Below are 23250 nucleotides of genomic sequence, written 5' to 3'. Positions count from 1 at the left end.
GCCACTGTGTATAACTGAATACTTGAGGAATGTTTTCATGACAAGGACGAGCTTTCTCACTAAGCTTATCACTTTCTTCGAACCAACTATACTGTCACTACTAGCAAGTAAGTAGAAAAGATGAGCAACACAGACACGTGTGCATTATCCAAGCAGTTTGTTCTCATTGTTCATTAGGGTCTTCCAAATACTGCATTTAATTAATTTACTTTAGGCTATGTAGTAATTTCTACCTTTAGAGCCTGTTCATTTTATCTCAACTTCGAGGTGATTTTTTAAATAAGAATATAGGTGCTGAGTCAAACAAAAAATCAGCCTTTTAATTTGCATAATTTCATTCAAAATAACATACTGAAATTTACTGCAGAATCAAAAAAACCACACCCTCCCCCCAGAAAAACCAAACCAAACCAAACCAAACCAAACCAAACCAAACCAAAAAACCACAAACAAACAAAAAAGATCCCTAAACCCAAAGCAGTGTAAGAGCCCATGCTTGAGAAAGTAACATAAAGCCATGCTCCATTTCGATATTCTTATGCTGAAGTCAGTGTTTGGTTTATGATTAAAAAAGGATGACAGCGCATTAAACATTTGGCTAATGCTTCTGTCTATAATTGAAAGTTGACTTTTCGTGGTTTTCATTAGTGTCAGAGTGTTCTACACATACTCTGTGAAATGTTCTTTAAGTTGCCCTGTTCAACTTCATTGAGAGAATTAAACAAATTATGACAGGTACAGTTATCATGACACACTTATATAAGGTATAAACTCTAAAAAAAGTACAGAAATACAAAACTCACCTTCCCCTGGCTTGTTCAAAAAACTCTGCAAGGGATCAATGCCTATCTCTTGTTCCTCTGTTTGCAAAGGGTGACTGGTTTCTGACACAGAATGATACATATTGGCAGTAGTAAATTCCAACTGAAGAGTATTTATCTGGAGGAAAAAACCAGAGAAACATTCAGTATTCCTTTAGCTACTTTTAAATCACACAATTCGAGAGCAAAGGTACTTAAAACCTCCTCTTACTTTCCAGGCATATCATCACCATTAGTTGTCTAATAGCAGAACAACAGTGTTTCCACTTGAATGTTTTAAGTGTTGCAATATTTAGAGTCCAAAAAAATTGTTATACTACCTACAAATACCACACTGCAAGTAGAAGTCCAAGTGTGGCTTTGACAGACTGTGAAACAGAGCAAGAGCCTCTTTTCCTTCCTTTTTCTAGTTTTCCCTACTCATCTTTTAGTCTGATTCCAAGGAGAGCTGATGCTAGTTCTTGGGCATGATGGAGATTATAGAGCAAAACTGAGGAAAGACAATCATCATCACTCTTCTGGACTCAAGACCTCTCATCCCAGAAAATCCTCCTTTTAGTAACTTCTTTTTCAGAAGTCGTAGGTCAAGTATGAGATAACAGCGGCAGACATGCAAAAAGAGACTGGGTTAATACTGATTGGCTTGATAAGTAAATTTGATTTTATCAAGATTTATATTAGCTTTTGTCTTGGTTCTGGCCAGAACAGGGTTTTGCAGTAGCAAGGAGGTGGCATGGCTAGGGCCCAGAGGTTATTCTGTACCATGTCATGTCATTGCCATGTGCAGGGTGAACTGAGTCTCTTCCAGGAAGAAAGGTTTTTTTCTGGTTAAGTAAGTACGGTGGAGGGAGTGGTTGGGTAATGTCAGCTCTGCGATGGAGGGAGTGGTCGGGCATCACCTGTTGTTGGGCTTTCTGCAGTGAGCAAGAACGTTTCTTTTCTTGTACCCTCTATCATTAGTATTGTTGCTGTTACTGGTCAATTTTCTTATCTCATTTTATACTGGAAACTGCTGTTTCCAGTAAATTGTTCTTATCTCAAGCTGTGATCTTTACCTTTACTTAGCCTCCAGTTCTCTCCATCCCACCACAGGGAAGAGGGGGAGGGGGGAGTGAGCAAGCGAGCTGTGCGTGGCATGCAATGGTTTCACTGGGAAAACTAAACTGGAGAATACCATTCCTTAAACCATGATACTTTTCTAGAAAGATGATGTTAAGGATGCATTTTAAGAAACATAATCAACTAGCTGGTGAACATTTACAAAGACATCTTCCAAAAATGAAGGCCAAAAGGGGAGTAATGGCAGAACTGAAACCTTAGGAAGTAGGTGATGCGGATTCATCCTCACAGGCCCCTGAATGACATTCACATCGCTATCAAGCAACTGAACAAGAACTATGTTAGAAGCTCATGTGGGGAGTGCTGGAAGCTACTATTGGCTGCAACAAGTAAGAGGATGCCAATAAAAGGGTGAAAAGCAGACAAGGTTATGATCAGCGCATAAGAAGGAGAAACGACCTTTCCAGTGCATTAATAGTGCAAGAGTACATTTGCCAAGACTGCATTTTAGTCACTGTACAGCAATTTATTAACTTGCAACACAAAAAAACCTAAGCCAGCTAAATAGGTCTGATTTGCCCAAGCACACTAAGTAGCTACCTACAACCACCAGATGAGTTTTAAATATCACTTACCCTAACTGCTTTGTTTACAAGTACCATAACTTTCTAACAGCAAGAAAATTGTATTTAGAAAGAAATCAAAAAAGAAATACAGAAAGAGGTATGCATCTACACTTTCAGGACTGGCATATTAACGAATTTGAAATCACTTCAATTATGCTTTTCCTTTGGTTCCTAGAAGGTATGGTGTTGACCGTGTAGGCTTTATACCTTCAGTTTACTGTCAATAAATGAAAGGGAACTGGGATTCTTGAGACCTTTTTATACTCTACACGTTCTTGATTTTCCTAGTAAGTTATGCGGAAAAAACCCTCCAAGCCCCCAAACCCCCTAAATAATAAACAAACCTAGTTGGGCCACTAGTAGGCATTTCCTTGAAACCAGTGCATCCAGACTGTTTTCAAAAGGATGCTCTCTCAGCCATATTCCCTGAGGGTTTTATCCTTTATTTGCCCTGGCACCTGTGTTGCTGTGGTGTTGAAATGGTCACATCATCTCTCACTTCTGTTTAGCTGGAAGAGAACATGTGAAGGTCTTGGGAACAAGGAGCCAGGAACTGAGGGAAGGTAGGACTTACCACCTGAGCAGTGGTACACCTTTATGTCAAATTATAACAATCATACAATTATATGACAAAACACACCACTAAAACACAAAACTGCCTTGAACAACTCTATAATAGGCTCAACAAAATGTGCCATGAATGTATGTACACATCATGTGTTTCCTATGTAATTTTTAAACTATAACGAAAACTGCACGAATGGTATCTTGAAGAAAAATATTTACAAACTTGCTAGCCCCTTAAATAACGTTTGCCTGTAGTCTTATGGCTACAAAATATAGAGAGATGTCTACAAATACCTGATATATTAAATAAATAATAAAAACTTACAATAATATATTTAAAAAAAGAAAACATAACCCACCATCAACTTTGCAGAAGTAATTTTCTCCTGCTGGTATTTTAGTTGCTGCTCTCATTCCTTTAGCTATATCGCTGTAAATATCTTTCTAATGATCCATTGATTTTGTCTTCACAAAACTTACAAGCTTATTTCAAACTGTGCTGCTTAAGTTTAACTCTTTATTTTTATGGTACTTCAGAGATTGCTACACAATCTGAACAAAGGACAACCCTGAGTGTCTTTCAAACTGAGAACCAGGCACAAAATGACCTTACCAGTCATTGTAGTTTCAGCAGCCACCACTTAGTCAAGACACAGTATGTTTCAGACTTACACTGTCTTACATCCATATATCAAATTAGCCCTAGCAAGTTTGGTCTTCTATATTGTTCTCTTCTGTATCCACCTTCTTTTTTTTTAAAATACTCCCCAAATGCCATACTTTACAGTCTATAAGAACCATAATTTACTTTACAGACTGTTAGAGCAGTTTTAAACAGCTGAATAGATTTACTTTTGATATCTGCACAGTGATTTAATCAGTTACTTGTGTTTGTTTATGGATACATATGATTAGAGTTAAAAAAAGTATCACTACCTATTAGTCTTCACTCCTTAGTCCAAGCAATTTTCTACACAGTTTTACACTTACGTTCTTTTCTGCTCTTCTAACAAAGAGCAAAGAGAACTATTAAACCAATTATGATTACACTTGGGATCTTACTCTGAGACAGATTAATTCTTTACAGGTTTGTGGTTGATTTGTAATGGCCTATAACATATTGTTCATATTAAGTAAGATGCAATTTAAAACCATTCTCAATGTGAAACAATAAAAATGTTATAAAACTCTGAAATTCAATTACTGGATTGCAAGACTTGATACTGGCTAACCCTAACATCTCAGTGAAAGCTCAAAGTGACACTTTAACCTATTTGTTCTTTTTTTTTAAACCTCCAAAATGAAGTGCTAAAAAACTGAAACACCAGGCGTGCTTCCCACAACTGGGAGTTCAACTATTCAGTAATACACGTGAAAAAATAATTAAGGCTATGTATGAAACATTTATCTAGTCAGGGAAATTAGTAGAAACACTCATGAGCCCAAGGAAAAGGCAGACATAGAGACTCTTTGTGTGGCTACTGAACTTAAGTAGTAGGGGGAGCCTTTTTGTGCCACCAAGGACAGTGCCCCAGGTTTGCTCCTCGCCGACCAACACACATGGGGTGAATCCTGTCTGCCTTTCAGTGAAGGCAGCTTGTCAGCACATCTGTTCTCAATGGAGACCACAAATCCCTCGAGAGACAGGCTTATGGACTCCAACGAAGAACCATACCAGATATCAGAAGGGCTCTGTGGAGATACCTGCTTATAGCACATCACCCCCTCTCCCATGACCTCCTCTGTATTCCATAAGTGATAGAATACCAACCTGTTTTCATTAGCAAAAACTTAACTGATGTTTACTGACATCTACCTAACTAACAACCCCTTTCTACACAGCAGAATTAACTACTTGCTGCATTAGATAGTCTGATTTAACATACCCATTCTAACTCAGAGAATTCTCCTTGTTCTCACTGGGTACTTACTCTTAGTACTTACTTGGAAGTTGCCTGCTTCTTTTTTAGATGTGAGAAGGTTTATTCACCCAAGAGTTTACAAATATTTTGCCTTCCCTATTAGCTACTCTAGCACATTATGTGATTTCTACCACCTTTAGCCATAAATCAGTCTTGTATAATCATGCCTTCATTAGCATTCCCATTTTTCCTGTATACAAACCCATGAGTTTGGAATGCTTAAACAAAATTACATTTAAAACATTCAAAACCAAAACCCACTTCTTCTCCAGACTGTCAGGGTCAACAGCCTCAATTCAGCCATACTTCATCTTCCATTATTAAGTCATATCTAGATAGACAGAAATACAAGACAAAGATAAAAGTCTAAGTGAGATATGTTTCTATCATTAGCTGTACAGCCAGTGAAGCACCCATCACTTTTGGACCAGAGCTGGGTGAAACATGGCAAAAACAAATACACAGAACTGTACAAGGCAGAAGACTAATCTATAATAAGATTATAATAAATGTTCACATAATAAACTGATTATAATCGATGTTCATTAAGAAGATGGAAAATTAAAACAAAACAAAAAAAAAATTGTTGCATTCTTTTAGCAGTGAGAGTATTCACTACCACAAGAGCAACTGGTAAGACTACCCTAATCTCAAAAATGTTGATAAATCAGCATTTCTTAAACAAAACATAGCACAGTTGAACATGAATACTGTACCTTATTTCATGTCATAAAACATTCACTAACGTCTTCACTTGTCACAGATACTGAATAGAAATATTCAGTATTCAAATAAGCAGTTTATGGATGAAAAGCATTGTTTCAAAAATAGTGACTAAATTATTTCAATTTAAAAAACCTAAAACCCACCCTTAAGCATCACTGTTTATATGGACTTTGAAAAATTATTTACTCAAAGCATGAAACACACCAAAACACATCAAAATTAATGTTTAAGAAGTGAAGAGTATTCATATTGTTTGGGCAAAATTAGAAAGTATAATCAGTCTCAGCAAGGGTATTTTGAAGGTGTAACTGAGTAGGTGGAACAGAATTAGGCAAAGCTTTTATAACACCCATTTTCCCTCCCTTCCCCATCTCCAGTGGTAAATGGAAGGAGAGGAACTGCAGGCTTGGGGACGTACTCAGGATGAGGGCTGAAGCACTGCACAGGTTGCAGCACTTGCCCCACTCTTGCTCTCTGACATCCTCTTACCTCTAAACAATCAAGCAACAGAGCAAAATATTTTATGCCTAAAGAAAGGAAAATGAGAACCCACTAGCTCTGAGGACAAAGCTGAACAATGCTGCTAAATCTTGGATATGCTAAAAATAAAAATCTCTTTCCATCAGTACCAGCAAAGCTACCTGAATATGACATTACTGAAAACTACTGAAGCGTACCGAAGTGTTTTAATAATACTTTGCATTCATTCTATTAGACTGTATCAACCACCTTCTCCAAATTATCTTTGGGCCTTTATTTCATGCCATATAGCAAAGTTTACCATTTTAATTACTTAAATTGATGACAAGTAGGGGAAATACTTGTTTAGCTAAGTGATAAATTAGCTGCCCTGTGAAGTCAAATTGATTAAGACGACCTGACTAAAAGCAAGTGTCTGATGTGGTAATGGTCTTATGCATGTTTTGTTAAGTTTGACAGCATCATGTTATGAGGGTTCACAACTCTGCCCCTCATTTGTGGCTTATGAAGTAATCAAGCATGTTAGAACACAGAAGTGAGGATTTTCCAGAATGTGAAAACATTTTAAAGTAGGTTAGAAATTAAATATTAGGAGAATAAACATGCATTGGGTTTATTTAAAGCAATGAAGCACAGATGTCTTCCAAATAATCTAGAAGCAGTCCCAGATCATGGGTTTTCTTACACTAGCAAAATTAAATTATTCCTCCTAAACCAGGGATTAAAAAAACCAAAAATAAACAGCACGCTAACTAGAGGGTCGAGTAGAAGACAGTCCTGAACATGAACTTTGGCAAATGAGGAAAAGAGGACCATTGATCTATTTCAAGCTGGATATTTTACCAGGATACTCATTAATAGGCATTTTTGAAAAATCTGTTCTTACTGTAATATTCACTGCTTTCTTCTTTGCTCTAGGAGTGATTTTTACTTAGGCCACAGACACCATCTATCTCACAGCACTGTGATCTTCAGCTCTCCATCACTTGAGGCCTTTACTACCATCATCTCCATTTAAATACAGAAAATACTAGTTCCAGTGCCTCCAAGAGAAAAACCGCCAAAAAATGCCACCAAACCCAAACAACCCTCCCACACACACAGAGCAGCTCAAAACCAGCTAAGATTCCTACTCAGCCACTTCCACAGGTTGCCACCACCCACTGAAGAAACATGCCTGGGGAAGAACACTTACTAAGTCAGAAGAAAAGTGCACAATTTGACAAACTTTGGATAGCATAAAGCAAGTCTGTTATCTTTTAGAAAATGTATCAGATTATGTATCATTAAAATAGAATGATGCAAACATAAAAAATGGTCTGACATGGTGGAGCAGATTAACATTAACATCAGCTGGGATCCAGAACAAAACAAACAAGATCATGCCACTGATGGACAGGTTAACAGCCAGCGAGTCTGATGGTCATTAAATGCAACTAATTTTGTCCCATTTAATAACATTTCCTGCATTTTAACTTCTGCCTGTCTGATCTCTAATACAAAAACAGAGTTACATTGGACTTTAAATAAGTTAATTAAGTATTAAAATCAATCATGTGAAAGTCTTAATATTTAATATTGTTAGATTGTATATCAAAGTGGTTTTATTATTTATTTACTCCAAACCTTTCCAGAATACTTCATGTGGCAACAGGGAGTCTGTATCTCACAAGATAAATGCATTTACAATGCCAAATAAATTATATATAAAAGCATTTGTCTTAATACATGTCATTCAATATTAAATATCACCCATTGGTACCACCCTGAAACCCTAATCCATTTTTACCAACCGCACATTTGTATTATTCAAATGTTGTCTATTAAATAGTTGTCTCGAGAGCCACAGTAAAGGAATACATACCTACGAACAATTATCATAGGAGCTTTAAAGCACTGTCTACAGTTTTAACCCTACCAACTTTCATGTCTTACCAGTACTTAAACATGCAAAGTATAAATTCAGTAGTGAATTAAAATGTCAAGGATAAGAAACAACACAAATAGCCTGGGACCATGGCAATGTATTCTCTTGGTAATTCACATGATAGTTTAAAAAAAAAAAAAAAAGACAAAAAACTTTTTCTTAAATAAAAACTTAAAATTCTATCGATTTCAAAGACAGGAAATCTTCCACGCATTTGATACAAGCAGGAAACAAGTTCACACACCTGCTGGTTTTCAGTTTTCTTGAGGTTATGTGATTCTGCAAGAAAAACTAGTTTGACTAAGGAAGAAAAACTTGAATAATGCAGAGAGGATCAAAATCCTTCCATCATGTTGACCAGTAAGTTTGATAGCCACAACCCTCCTCTCCCCGTGGTCAACAATTTTTCTCAAGGTGTAATGCTCTGCACAGCGTAACCTGACATTCATGGTTACACAACTTCTCTCTTCTGCACTGAAAATGGTGACAATGAAAAGTATAAAGTGCATCAACCATCTTAAATCCCTGATACTACAGTTATGTATTCAGTATGGTATCATAAAAAAACCCCAAAGAAGACAAAATAGCCAGCCAAAGCTGGCTAAAAAAATAACCTCAAATCCTACAGCCCTAACACAGAGCTACACCTATTCTTAATGCAAACCTATGTGACAGATCCACAGTGAAGCTCTCAAGAGAACACAACTTTGATCTAACATTGACTGCAAAAAAGAAACACCAGCAAACAAAGAAGATCCAAAGTCAACAGCTAAATGTAGCCCGTGCCCTGAACATTCCTCTACCCACAGAAACTACATTTAGCACCAGATGTGAAAACGTTGTGTTGATGCATTTTCACATTCCTTCCTTTCAACTAAAGTCTCAGAGAAAGGTTCCTCTTAGTCAGAACAGCTGATAAAAATTAGATGTGCAAATCCCCTCCCATTGTCTGACACAGCTAAGGCCTGAGCTGGATTACTATACCCATCTTTATTCAGATAGCACAGGACAAGGACCAGCTGCTGCAGTTCAGAGAGAAGCAAGGAGACCTATTAAGAGCCTAGAAAATACAACCTATGACATAAAACTCAAAGAAACAATGTTTTGCCTTAGTGAAGGTGAAAGAGAAGAAGGAAAAATGGCGTAAGAGTTCAGATCTTTACAACATTCAACTAAAAAGCTACTCCCTTTTCTTAGAGTGATCTAGAGGTGATAAAAACCCTATTCATATTAAAAAGATTCAAACAATTGGAAACTCATTAAATAAATTCTTTGCTTGCTTTACTTTAGAACATATTTTATCTACCTCATTACAAAATAGTTAAATATAATTTAAATTAAATCTTTCTTCTTCCAAATATGGTTAGGTTTACTGCTTTTTATGGTATGCTTTTAAGTATTTAAGAGTTTTACTTTCAAGAACACACAGGCCCCGTGCTATGCTACACACTTTATGTTTTAGTAATACATATGTAACTCAAAGGGCCAAAGAACGTCAAGACTGAAAGAAATCATCAAAACAGTGAACTGGAAAAAATGGCAGCTTAGCCTGCAGCCTTACCCAAAATGATAGTAACTAGCTTAGACACTAAAAGTGTATTCAACGAAATAAGTTTCTAGGATATCACAGCTTTAAAGTAGTAAGCAATTAATCTTGGATTCAGCCTTTATTCTTTCACTATTTTTAGAAAACAGTTTCCTACAGGGGTTGACAGAATTTTTATAGAAACACCAGCATGTTCACGCACGCACAGAAGCATTTACATCAAATCTTTCTCTTCTAGTTTTCTCTTCTAGATATGCAGATGCTAAAGCAGCATGGTATCATGCTGAGGTACAAAGAAAGTTGGTGTAAACCTCATTTGCTAAAGAATATGAGAATTTCATATGCACTTTCAAAGGCACAGAGAGAGGCAGAATTTGTTTTGCACCATACAACCAGGTTTCTATATAAAATGAAGAACCATAACCCATGTTCAGCTACGTGATCCAATCCTGATGAGTGAATTCAGATCAGACTTACACAGGAAAACCTGACTCTGATTCTGCTGCAGTGCAATGACTGCAGACTGCAAGGATTTTCCATAACTTCTGCCAATAGAAATGGTGGCTTACTTATGTCTAAAAGTCATACTCAAAGGAAAAAAGGTTCAAAGTAGGGCTACACCTTGTAAAAAAATACACTGAAGCTTCTTCCCTTGAATGCTCCCTCTCACACCCAAAGGCTCAGTCTATGTAAGGTACAGTATTTCTGTCATGTACTGCCTGCTCACACTGATTCTCTTCAGCCTTGCCCCACCAGCACTAACAAAAACAGGAGCCCCTCTAGAGGCTCAATATTTTTGTACAATGCTTACTCATATCTAGGATGTAGTGAGTTTCAAAGAGCAGTATCCAAATGAAATGAAATAAAATAAAATAAAATACCTCAAGCAAAGGAAACCTCTGAGACTTGGAAACAAGCTATAGATGAAACCTGCTAACTTAGCAGGTAATTGACTGCATGAAGACATTATATCAAGATACCACCTCTGCTATGAGTAACATTTTACTCAGGGTTCTTGTAGTAGGAACGTATCACTGTATTCTATGCCACTAAAAGGATGATAAGACAGGTTCTTCCTTTTGCAGAAAGTTAACTTTGCTGCTCAATACATCCTGATGCACCGCCTGTGTTTCTGGTAGTCAGGAACTCTTAGTACTAATTCCTGCCAAGGTTTGCAGTATTATAATGGGAGAAAATGACAGTGCAATAATGTTCCTTCTTTAATAATTTGATCTCTTAATACAGTGTTATCTGTTACAACTTATTTTCATCTCTCTTCCTACTCTCATATTCTCATTAAAATTTTTGAGCAGCTGGATGAAATGTTCTCTGCTTTCCTGTACATGCACATCAAACTCCCAAGGGAATAAGTGGTCTTGCTGAAGTCTTCAGGCACAGAGAAGCCAGGCTGACAAAGCCCCTGTAGCACAATGATTTCTATAATGCACTGCTACTTAGAGGCATTTATTCCTCCTAAAATATTTTCTGGGCAGTCCCTGCTGCTTGCCAGAGCATGTAAAACACAAGCACAGAAGTCCCCAGTGCAAGCAGCATGGTACATCAAGCACGCTGCCTGTACCACCTCAAAACCTGAAATAAATGAAGCTCTTAAACAGCAAGTAGGAAAGCAGTACTTTGCAAGGTTATAGAGGAGCAGAAGTCTGCCTATTAAAAAAATTATTTAATTCTGCAGAACTTTACCATCAATTTCCAGTAACAATAAGAATTCGTAAAATAAATTAATTCAGGAATACAGATAAAATACACTGTTAAAAGGGGGAAATATTAATAAATGTGAGTTGCAATTAAAAGGGCTTCTTGGTTTGGCAGTAAATTTATCATCATCAACTATTTTCTTTACCCTAAGTCCTGGGTTTATTTTGCTTTAGAAGTGGGTCAGCACATACTACACAGTAAGAAACAAAAGCCTGGTTTTGCAGGACATTCGTGGACAACACGTAAGTAGCAGAACAAGACCTTAGGTCTTGTTGGCTAAGAGATCCACTGCCCTGAGAGTTGTATATGCTCCTCTGCTCTGGGGAATGAGAGCAGAACAGCAGGCAGATTCTTGAAAGCTTTTTGATTTTTATTAGATAATACAATAGATTGATGCCTCCTAAATAAGTTAGGCTTAGTTGAGTGCTCTCTCTAATTCACCAATCACTGTGACATGACTGAATCTCTCAGTGTTCTCTGAATACCAAGTTTTGTTGCATGTAACCAACAAAAAGAACTGGAATTCCCACAAAACAGTAAATAGATTTGATGAATTGTATTGGAACAACAGCTGTCATTATACCTCACAGAAAGCTGACAACACCTTTGAGGCTAAGCCTTTAAGCCCATTTTATTAAAAAAATATAACTGATGTAAACAAGTTATGGTTGGAAACCTCCTTGATTAAATTCTTCTTGGTTTTAGAAAGCCTTTTCAGATAGTTTCCTTGTCTGTGCTACACAGATCAGTATGACTTTTTAAGAATATTTAAGGTAAATATCCCAATATCTGAATGATGAAAGCATTCTGATTCTTCCTGGACAAAATAGCTGCTTTCACAATCTTCTTTACAAATCTTTTTTTTTCTTTTCCTGTCCTTCTGACCAAATTTATTCGTTTCTTTCTCTCCCAACACATGAAAGACCATTTTGCAAAAAAGGTAGCTTTCTGATTTCTTTTTCCTGGTGCAGACTGTATGATCTCAACCTGGCCATATGCAAAAGCCTAGAAAAAATATTCTTTTTGCTTTTTTGTTGCATTTCTGGTAATAATTGAGATAGAGAAGTGCCCTAGTTGAGGCAGAGAAGTGACCTACCAGTGGCCAGGCTCTGGACCACTCAGCGCATTAAGAAGAATGGAATCAGAATTTTGAACTGCATCCAGAAGTAAATGGAAAGAAACCAAGCACATAGAATATAGGTGTGATCTGTTCTCACTTTTCTTTCTTACTTAATAGTAAGGCTCGGCATCTTGGGGCACCTAAAATTAGTAGCTGCTTTTGAAATTTTGGTCATGTATTATTCATCTTTTTTGCCTAAAAGGAAGACAGAAGATGGCAGTAGCAGGTGTTCTTAGCTTCCTGATGGAAAAGGAGGAAGAAGTTGACCAAGGGGATAGATCTTTCTTCAAAAGAGGGGTAACAGACAAAGACTGCCTAGCTGAGATGACTATTTTCTGTCAAACACATATCACAATTCCACCTGTTGCCAAGAAGGCTCGAAGGCAGCAGATCCTCTGCCTACTCATCCAAACTCCTGTGATTTGGAAGTTCCTGTTCTTTGCTGGGGAAGAAAAAGGGAAATCCTGTTCTGTTTTAGCAGCCACACTTAGGTGCAAACTACTGAATACAACAAACCCAGATAACTAATATTATTTATTCCCAAGTTTTGGTTTAGAAGTTTTGACAGGATCTTATCAGAAATGAAAGTCAAAACACAAAGATGATTGAAAAGAAATTATTTAGAAAGGCAGAAAATCACTCCTTTGCTAGGCTACTCCAAGTCAGCTTTCTTTCTCTCAAAGAACCCCACGTAAGACTCCCTTCACCCATTCAAATAACTGAACACAGTAACAGTAAGTAATTTATTTGTAACAAATGTCATCTAGTATATCTATGTGACATCAGTCTGTTTGAAAGAGTACTTTCTTGCCTCCTTTAAATGCAACACTGACTCTGTATTTAGTGTAGCTTTCTCACTGCACTGACGTCAGGAAGAGCTAATGAAGAAAGAACGCTCACCTTCCAAAGATACATACACAGCCTGCCCTATAAAAGGTAACACAGGTGAAAAACCAGTATTTTAACTAAAACTGTTGGCATTCTCAAAGCCAGAAGGAATGACCATGAGAGATGTGCAGGAAAGAACAGAGATTTTCACTTTGTTGGGTTGTTTCTTTCATGACTGAAGCATCATTTGACCACCAAGCTCCTCAGTTCACAGAAAAAATGCCTTAGACCTTATCCACACCCTAATTCTACATGTTAAACTTTTAAATCTATTACTTCCTACAAATGGCTACTTTCCTGGATATGTGCCATGCTGTTAAACCTCTACTTCTGATTCATAGTACTAATGATCTTTAAGAGAGCATCTGAAACAACTACACTGATTTTCCTTCCCAAAAATACTAACCTTGGTGTAACAGATGTGTGGATACTTCTTAAACTTTAATACAGCAATAATTTAATTGAAGATCAGTTTCCCAAATAAAAGGCACACACAGTCTGTCATAACCATCCCAGGACTTACTCCTGTATGGCACTTTTGTACAACTTAAAATCAATTTACTCATTTTTATTCTAGTTTATATTTAGATAGTCCATCATGAAAGAGCCCAGAACTTTTACCCTAACCCAGGTCCTCTCTATGCCATATGTATATGCAATCTACTACATCAATCAAAACAACTCACAGTTCAGATGATGTATACACAAATAAATGTACTTTACCTAGAGGTCAAAATGATTTCTGTAAGAGCACAGAATATTCTCTTGTTTTTAGCTACCTCCCACAACCACGAAGTATAAAAATTTAACAAGCTGCAAAATAACAAACTGAGCACCATACATCGAGTTTCTTTAGTGTCACGCTAGGAATGCTATAATTATAATCAAGAATACACTTCACTTTTAACTCTGTTTTTACTGTATCTTTCTACCTTGTGGCCTGTGGTGGCCTATGCCAGTTTTATAAAAAATACGGTTAGGGGGGAGGAAAGGGTAAAAAAACCAGAAACCAACCCAACTTAAAAAAAATCAATTCTGCTACTCTGAGATCATATGTGCAGGAACTGAGGTGTGGATCTTGGCTTTATAAGATAGCGCTTATATGTTTTGCCCTTACTCCTGTCTCAGTTTTTGCAACCACATAATACTGTCTGGGGTGATCACCATGACAGTGGATAAATTAGGATTTCACTACCATTAAGTATGAATTGTTTCTTAACAAGGCTACGAATCAGTGTAGCTCTTACTTGACAGAACTGAAAGACTTTCAAACCTGCACCTTCAACACATTAAGTACAATAGGTAGGATTTAAAAAAAACATTTTAGAAATGCTAAAACATAAGATAGGCTGTAATGTATACATATCACTTCATTAGTTACATGAAGAGAAAGCTGCCACACAAATGCACTGCAGAAGGCAGAAATATTTGTCTAAACAGGGTAGGAAAAAAGCATTGTTGAAATGCTAATGATCCAATTTTATGGTTATTTCTTTTTTAACTGGACAGCAGCCTTCTTTCTTTCATAGACATTGAACAATATCACATACAATGAGCATAGAAGTTTTTTTAAAAAGCCCTATGATTTTTTCTTTGTTCAAATTTGACCAAAAGAAAATAAACCTATAATGGCAGAAATAAAAAAGGAATGGACATATTATATACATGACAATTCAATTAAATGACTGTCTAATACAAGCACGTGGAACATAGTTTCTGAAAGGGTCACGAGAAAGTGCAGAGGCTGAATCCTGGCTACTCTAAAATTCCTGTTCATTTTATCAACTTGAATAGCCAGGCTCAGTACTCTAATGCACATGTGCAAGGCCCACGGCTCTAGAGTCAAGAGGATCCCTTACCTTGAAACTTTTTAATTTTGTTTGCTCATCTGAGTCCACTATGTAACTATTTTAGGAACCTTTCTGTATTTCAGTATTATGCACATTTCTGCTAGAGATTTGGGAATGTAATTTAAATATACTGTATGTTACTGTGACTCGTAGATATTCAATTAGTAAAGGAGACGTCTGCACTTGTCCACCTCACATTAATCTCTGGAAAATAATTAATACATACCAGATGCTGTGTAATGACTTACTGAAATATGCAAATAAAAATATTCAAAGGGCCTTCACTGATTTTATGACAATGAAATCCATAGCTGTGATATTCCAAACAACCCTAATTCTTATTTTCTTAAGTGTATTCATGTACAATGAAACAGAAATGCAAAATCTTAGCTTTCTCTACAAGAAAACAGGATTTGAGTTGGAAGTCTAAATGTCAGCCCTAAACATTATAAAATTATACTGAATAAGGAGGAAACAGGGCTGATAGTGCATATAAATATGACAGTGTATTAGGCTGCATTTAATTACCAGTTCAAACAACAACCTGATCTAACCTTTGACAAGTAAAATAAATGTTCTGAATAATTTAACCAAAGCAAACATTTGCTGTTAAATGCTGGCTAATTATAGTAAGAGTTGTACTGAGAGGGGGAAAAAACCCAAAAGAGATGATAATTTATACACTTCTCCTGCAATTGCTACAGCTATTCCTTAAAACCCTTGAATTTTTTTTCCATGTGGGATAGCTAATAACTATCTACTCCTGGAAAAAAAAATCTGCCTGTATATAAAGAAAGTAGCACCATAGGAAAATAAGAAATACTCAAAATACAGAAACTAAAGTAACATTAGTTTCAAGAATATCCATCTTTTCTGTGGATGGCTTTCTGATGGGAAAGGTCTGTGTTTGAAATGTTCCGTACCACAATGAAAGATAAGAAAGGGTAGAATAATGATTAAGTCTTTTTCTAAGTGTCAGTGAAAAATCACACAAGAGCCTCATTATAGGATATGGGAGCACAGTTCAGTCATGTCCACTCACTTCTGAGAAGAGTAATAAAGAAATCTAAATTCTTTCTTTACATAAATATGAGATCAGCAGTTAAATGAGATAAATAAACCAGCGAGATTCTTTAAAAACAACCCCACCCAAAGTATGTAATGATGAAATAATTCCACCACTGTAACTTTTTCAGATATATTATCCATGTGAAATACTGAGCTTGTTTCAAAAAAAACCTAAATATCACAGAAAAACAAGCATTTAAATTCAGCTTGCTTTGAATATCAGAGCATCAAAACCCATGAAATTGAAACCAATAGGAAAAAAAGGTGGTCTTTTTCCTGTAGCATGCATGCTTTCCAGTTGTAGGCTATTTATTAAGAAATTAATGGCTTTTGCTATCTTTGGGCCAAGAGTTTCACTTTTTTATGTGATCAGAAGTTATCAGCAGCATCAGCTATCTCCATGCACAATAACTATAATTCAGAAGAATCAGGAGACCATGAAAATTTCACATACAAGAAATGTATAGTAAACGAAAGAAGCCTATAAATCCCTAATCTTGAATATATATTAATATTTGAAGGCTTTATATAATCTGCAAAGTAAAAAGTGAAAACCATTAAAAATATTAAAACTGACTCTAAGTATGCTCCTCTCTTTTCCCAAAAGTAATTTGTGTGCAGATAAGTTCTGGCCACCAGTTTCTAAAAGAAACGTATTATTTTTAAGTTACCTTTTATATTTTCATAAATATTTAAACTCTCCTTGAAATTTTAAATATGTTTATAGAGACACAGATGCCAACATTCTTAGCCTCTTACAATGAAAAAGTTTGAATTAAACTGTTCCTTGCACACTGTAAGAGAAACAATTTTTAAAAGAAACAAACAATAAATTCACCAAAAAATTTACCACAAATTCTTCACTTGATAATGAGTCAGGTGGAGTAATGAAATTGAAGTGGATTTTCTAGCTTATAGCGTAAAATGAGTATTGGATATTTGAGTTTGGAGGTCATTACTATTCTTGCTCCATAGCTCAGGACAAAGTCCTTAAGCGAACAAAGTTGTTAAGATCTTGAAAAGATCCATGCCTGACACTGGAGAAATCCAAGTACAGAAATAATTTTACACTGTGTCCACTGCTTCATGTCAAATGGACAGTGATATGCACTGTTTTCTCTTAAGCTGAGGCATCCATAAAAACATCCTCAGCTGTATTTGGACAGGACAAAAGGAAATCTGAGGCAGTCATTGGTAAATGCAATGAATCAACTCTTCCCTGCTATTATACTGCACATAAAACTTTGGCATTTAGGCATAAAACTGGAACAGACCTTCTCTAGAGTTGTTATATTTGTGTTCTGCACTTGAAATGTTACCAGGCCAGTAAGGTAAATTTCACTAATAGGAGATATCTTTACCTTTTTGTGAATTAAAAGGTAGCAAGAAATAAAAGTAGCCGCTCAACAGTAAAATTTTGTCTTCTCCAAAATACTTATATTTTAGATAAAAAATGAAATCAACAAAACCATCCAGATCACAGGTCATGAGGGCTGACGGGAAGAGACAAATACAATAATTTATATTTAAGTAATTAAATCTGGTAAAAAACACCAATAGAGATGCTAGTGTACCAAAATGCTGATCGTTTAAAAAACCCAACAAAACTCTCTCTGACATAGCTGCAAGGTATATGCACTGCTACCGAATATCATTTTAGGTTTGGTCTGACATAGCAGGTGGTGCACCCGGAAGGGTGATTATAACCAAATAATTTAGTTACATATGTACAGGTACTTCGGCATAAACCCACTAATACCTTTACCCAGTATGGCCCACCCGGAGGACAATTTATCCAAGTCCAAAAGATATCTCCAACCAGACTATTAAAGGAGAAGAGGAATTTCTTGATACTGAAACTAGTCAAGCCTCTCCCCTGACTTTATGCACCAAATTTTAACACTGAAAACTACAAGAAATAAAGACCGAATTAGTCCTTCAGAGTCGTACTTTTGGGCAATAGGTTACATAAAAATCAGATATAGCAATAAAATAAAAAGTGGAACGGACTTCTGACCAACAGAAGTCATAGCAGAGCTGTGACTGTGGGGTTCTTCTTGAACTAATCCAGCTTTTCACCCTGGTAGTCTAAGTAACAATTAATTTAGTCTGTACTGGAAGTTTCCTGCATATTTTAGTTTGCATGTACTTGTAAGGTCTTCCTAAAGAGAATTCACTTTTGTGTAGAATGGCTTTATGATGTGGATTAGCTTCCACAAGGGATCTAAATTGACAATAATGAATTCATTTTATATAGTAGGCTAGACTTAAATGAGAAGTGAAAGGCCAGTGCCAACAGAGTTCAGTGATCAGCCACTGTTGTTCTCTCTATAATTCACTGGTTGAGTTTAATAATTACAGCACTGCCTTGATAATCTGTAGCTGCAGCATACTGGAAGAAGAGGAAGAGAAAATGCTTCTTGTCTTAATAGGAGAATTGATTTTTTTTAATCTAAATGCAGACCCACATAAACTGCAAATGGAGTATTTATAACGAACATCTAAGAACACTGACACTGGTTTAAACTAAAATTAATTTATATCACTCAAATCCGGAAAAACATAATTTCAAGCCTTGATCTTATTAGGATACTTAATGTAATCTTATTAGGATGTGAGCTTCTATATATCAAAGTGTTTTATACATTGCAAATATATTTTAAAGAGCTCCAATAAACATTACCAAACAATTCACTACTAGTTTCACAGGGGCAGATTATTGGATCTGCAGCTAATACAGCAGGAGAGGCAATGCCTTCACACAGGCGATACTGCTGCTATACAGAACCGGCTGTCACACGAGTGCTAAGTAAGTTTCCAGGACTTTCTCCTCCCTTAACTGCCTGAGATTTAGCACTGAGCAGCACGCTTTCCAAAAGGACAGAGTACCTACAGCTTCAGCGGAAGCAAATGGGGATCATAGATGCTTAAAATTTCAGAAAATCAGGCCTGGTGCCATATACAAGGAAAATGCTGCCAGAAATGTCACTCACAGAATCCATGCCTGCCACTCCACAGGGATTCATATATGCTTAATGATGGCTAGCAAGTACAGAGAGCAGACCTAGCTAAGGAAAAACAACAGAAAACCAGGCAGCAGGCAAGCGATGAGCACTCTGTCTGCACTTGTATCCCCACTGGCAAAGTAAAAGTAAAATGGTTAAGAAACCGGTAAGGCTGACGCCAAAATCTAAAATGTTTCTAAGGACTGTAGCAGACCTCAAAAGAGAGTTTTTAATTTCATTTGAAACAGTTTCAATACTTCAACATTAATGTATGCACATATATATTAATGAAGCAGACATGTTAATCCCCTCGATGTCGATGTCTGTGAAGCATCTTAGCTCTTACTTCCTTCACCATCAGTCGTGTGTAAGTAACATACTGTGGCAACATATGAATAGTTCATAGCTCCAGCAACAAATGAATGAATGAACAGTGACCTAAACACAAGCAGCCATTAAGGTTTCTGTTTCTTTACCCATCAGCTATTGCATATACTCCCGGCAAACAAGTGTGTTTTTCTGACATGCACACTTGTCTGTTAATAAGTTAAAGAAGTATTTCAGTCAAGAATATATCTTTATGCTTTTTCCCTACACGCTTCGTTTCTTGCTACATGCATTGGAGTTTTACTCTATTAGAGATGCTGATGACAAGCCAAAGAAATGGAGGTGATGCTGCCAGGGATTAAGGTAAAGGATGTTACCGTACTCTGCAGAAGCACAAAGGATCTGCTGCTGCTTCTCTGCACTTGGAAAGCTTATGCACAAGCACCAAGAGAGCTTCCAGTTAGCACTCCTGTTTGATTTTAGTATGCAGTTATACATCCCTTGCAAGACTTTAATGTACTATAACAAACTATGAGGCAACATAAAAAGAAAGAAAAAAATGCTAACATTTTAAATGGCATCAAGCATGAAATAACTGCAGAGTGCTGGGCTTTTTTTTTTCCTTTTTTTTTTTTTTTTTTCTTTTTCCTGAAGGGTGTGCATTGTTATTGAGTTTGATTGGGTTTTTTTTCTTGGGGTTTTTTTTCTTGTTTGACTTGGATTTTTTTATGCTTTATATGAGAAGAAGAGAAGAGCAAAAACCCCACACAAAGAGCCATACCTGTTCTTTTTCAAAGGTTCAGTCCAAAATAATTCTAGTAATAAACTAGTGCACATTATCAATACAGTGGGTTCAGACACAAATTACACTATATTTAACACCAGTGAAACTAAATTCCACCTGCAGAATCTTCAGCAGGAATCAACAAACACCGGCCTTTAAGGGATCAGCAGATACAAATGTAAGTGAAAGTAGTTCACAAAAATACTTTCCCAATTTTAAACAGAATGACTGACACAAACTTACCTATCAATGAAAACTCCACAGAAATCCCTTTTTCAAATCTTTTATCTCAGTTTAAAAACTGAATCTATTTTTCCTGTTATCTACAATATATGGTTCAAAATTCTCAGCCCCTGCAAGTCTTGTAAAAAATAATCTCTGCAAAAATGAGCTCAATGAACTAAGACAACCCAGGCCAAAGAAAGGAAACAGATCCTGCGAGCTGTTAGTTCATTGAAGGAGCACTATACCAATGCATTTATCTTTGTAGAAAGTAGAGAAAAACAGAAGGAACGCTATCTGCTTGTGATAAACAGATTTTTGTTTTCTTTTCTATATTAAGCTTTTTATAAACAAGAGCAGAGTTTTATTTTGTTCCTCTTAATCAAATAATTAACGTGGATAGTTGGTCAAAGGAACTAAAAGTCTGCTAGAGTGCAAAGTGGATGATTGGCTCCTTTATTCTTGAAGGTTGCATCATGCTGCCTTCTAATTTTTAAAGCCAAAATTTGTAGATAACATGTATTCAATAATTAATGTTTAAAACTTTAATAAATCCTTTACATTCCATAAACAGCGTGTGTGTATGTGAGTGCTACAGAAATGACCAATCTTTACCACTCAATACTGAGATTAGCTCTGCCCCTTCCAGCATCAGCCCTGAACTATATATCAAGTATGTAATTTCTTTTTTAAAACCATGACACTGCTTCTCTCCAGTTCTCTCACTACATTCTTAAGCATGACTTTTCAAACTTTTTCTTCCTCCCATTCTTTAAGTAGTCAGAAATATGCACACATGTGGGTATGAGGTGTGCTAATGCAACATATATATTACTGTATAGGTAAAATACTACCTTTGCTGGATAAATGATGCTACTCCTTTTACTACAAGATAATTTCAATATAAGGGACTACAAGAAAAGAAGAGGCTGCAAGATCTTATCCGTCAGAATGCAAAATAATGTTTTTCACAAATGAAGAAAATAATTATCAGAAAGCACTTGTTATGAACAATAATTTCATTCTTCTGAACTCAAACCCTACAGCATTCAGCTGAATGGAAAGTAAAATGGCTGCCAAAAAAGCAATATGGGTGAAAACAGAATTTGTTCTCACTGTCAGAGGCAAATGTATACAAAATGGTAAAATGAAAACTTAATGAAATTTTAAAATGTCGGTGACACAGATCTGTCTGAGATGAAGGCTATGAATGGGCAAAGAAAAGGTTAGCTGATCAGACTGACACGACCAGAACAATTTGGAAACTGCGGATTCTGCAGGTCCCTACTGCTACTTTACCCAAAGCACATGGAGGGATTATATTTATGTAGGAAGAGGAAGCAATTTTGTGAAGTTGTGGAAAGAGAGTGAGTTAATCTAAAGTCATAATGGGTGGTGGACTTCTCCACTGTAACACCCCCCCAGATATACAAGAGTTGCTCTGCAGCATCATTTTCTGGATGCTTGGAATCGGATTATCAATTTTGCTGCAGATTTACAAGGCATTACGTTAGCCTTAGACTCCCTCCCTCTCCTCTCATTTCCCTGTCCTCCCCAGGTACTAATTTCACCTTTATTCTCAAAAAATTATTAAGATTACAAATAAAAAATAATGTAACCAAGATTATAGGAAAGCCACCAAATCAAATTTTAACTTTCATGAATAATGATCCATTTTGGCTTCTCATTTTAGTACTTCCTTGTGTGTATTCATATATTTCTTTTCAACCAGAGGTAAGAGGTTGCATGGACACTGACAGACCATTGAAAGAGAAGAGGTTCTTTCATGATAAGCCAACATAGCCCTAGGCCAATTTTGGACATTATTTGGCAAGCATTACTGTATTAGGAAAGCAATTTTTCAAGATTCACATGCACAAAGTGCAGTGTGTATTATACAGCTATTAAAAAGTAGCATTAACATAAGACTGAATATATCTTGTCCATATAATTATCTAGTCAATTCAATATGCCCACAGAACATTTACAGACCACTAAAAATATAAAAACTCAAGTAAGAAAAATCTCTACTGTATGACTGTCTTAGGTAGGTTACGCTCCCCCTTCTCTCCTGAAACCACATCCAGTAATATTATTCAAAAACATAACTAACCAAGCTTGGGACTCCTACATTCATATCTACAAAAATTATGGAAAAGCCATGAGAAATTTCATGGACACTATACATACTTATTAATATGATCTGTTTTATTAGGTCCCAGTGAAAACATCTTATTAGTTCAACAATTAAATGATTCAGAAACCATCCACACTATCTTTGCCTTTTAACAGTTCCAATCAGTAGCAGATCTAGGTGTAATCAACAGCAGCAGGGGGCTTTAGGAAGCAAAACAAAACAAAAACAGTAGGGATCTTTACTAGTTTACAGTAATTTGTACAAGGAGATGTTATATGTTACTGCAAGTTAGCCCAAGACATGGAAAAGCTACAGGAAAATTCCCTATTATCTACAACCACTACTTCAATATAGCAACATCAATATAATAAGTTTTTTTTTTTTTAATTGAGTATTTAAAGTTTACTGAATTACCTTTCTGAGCTAGAACTTCTTTATATCTTTTTTGCCCCTTCCATT

General features: G+C 36.2%; 1 long non-coding RNA gene across 2 annotated transcripts in view; it reads right to left on the bottom strand.

Annotated features, from left to right (window-relative positions):
- Positions 1-243: 243 nt before the first annotated feature.
- LOC121671787 overlaps positions 244-23250 on the bottom strand; it is a 131424-nt gene continuing 108417 nt past the window's right edge. For both annotated transcript variants that reach the window (XR_006018605.1, XR_006018606.1), the window contains exons 3-4: positions 800-939; positions 244-255 (exon numbers count right to left, since the gene is read on the bottom strand). This is a non-coding gene — a long non-coding RNA (uncharacterized LOC121671787). The remainder of the gene's footprint in view (positions 256-799; positions 940-23250) is intronic.

The sequence above is a fragment of the Corvus kubaryi genome, unplaced genomic scaffold (assembly GCF_017639235.1).
Source record: "Corvus kubaryi isolate FWS band 111438036 unplaced genomic scaffold, C.kubaryi_AGA036_p1.0 37398, whole genome shotgun sequence".
Lineage (NCBI taxonomy): Eukaryota > Metazoa > Chordata > Aves > Passeriformes > Corvidae > Corvus > Corvus kubaryi.
This window is presented reverse-complemented; position numbering and strand designations above follow the sequence as displayed.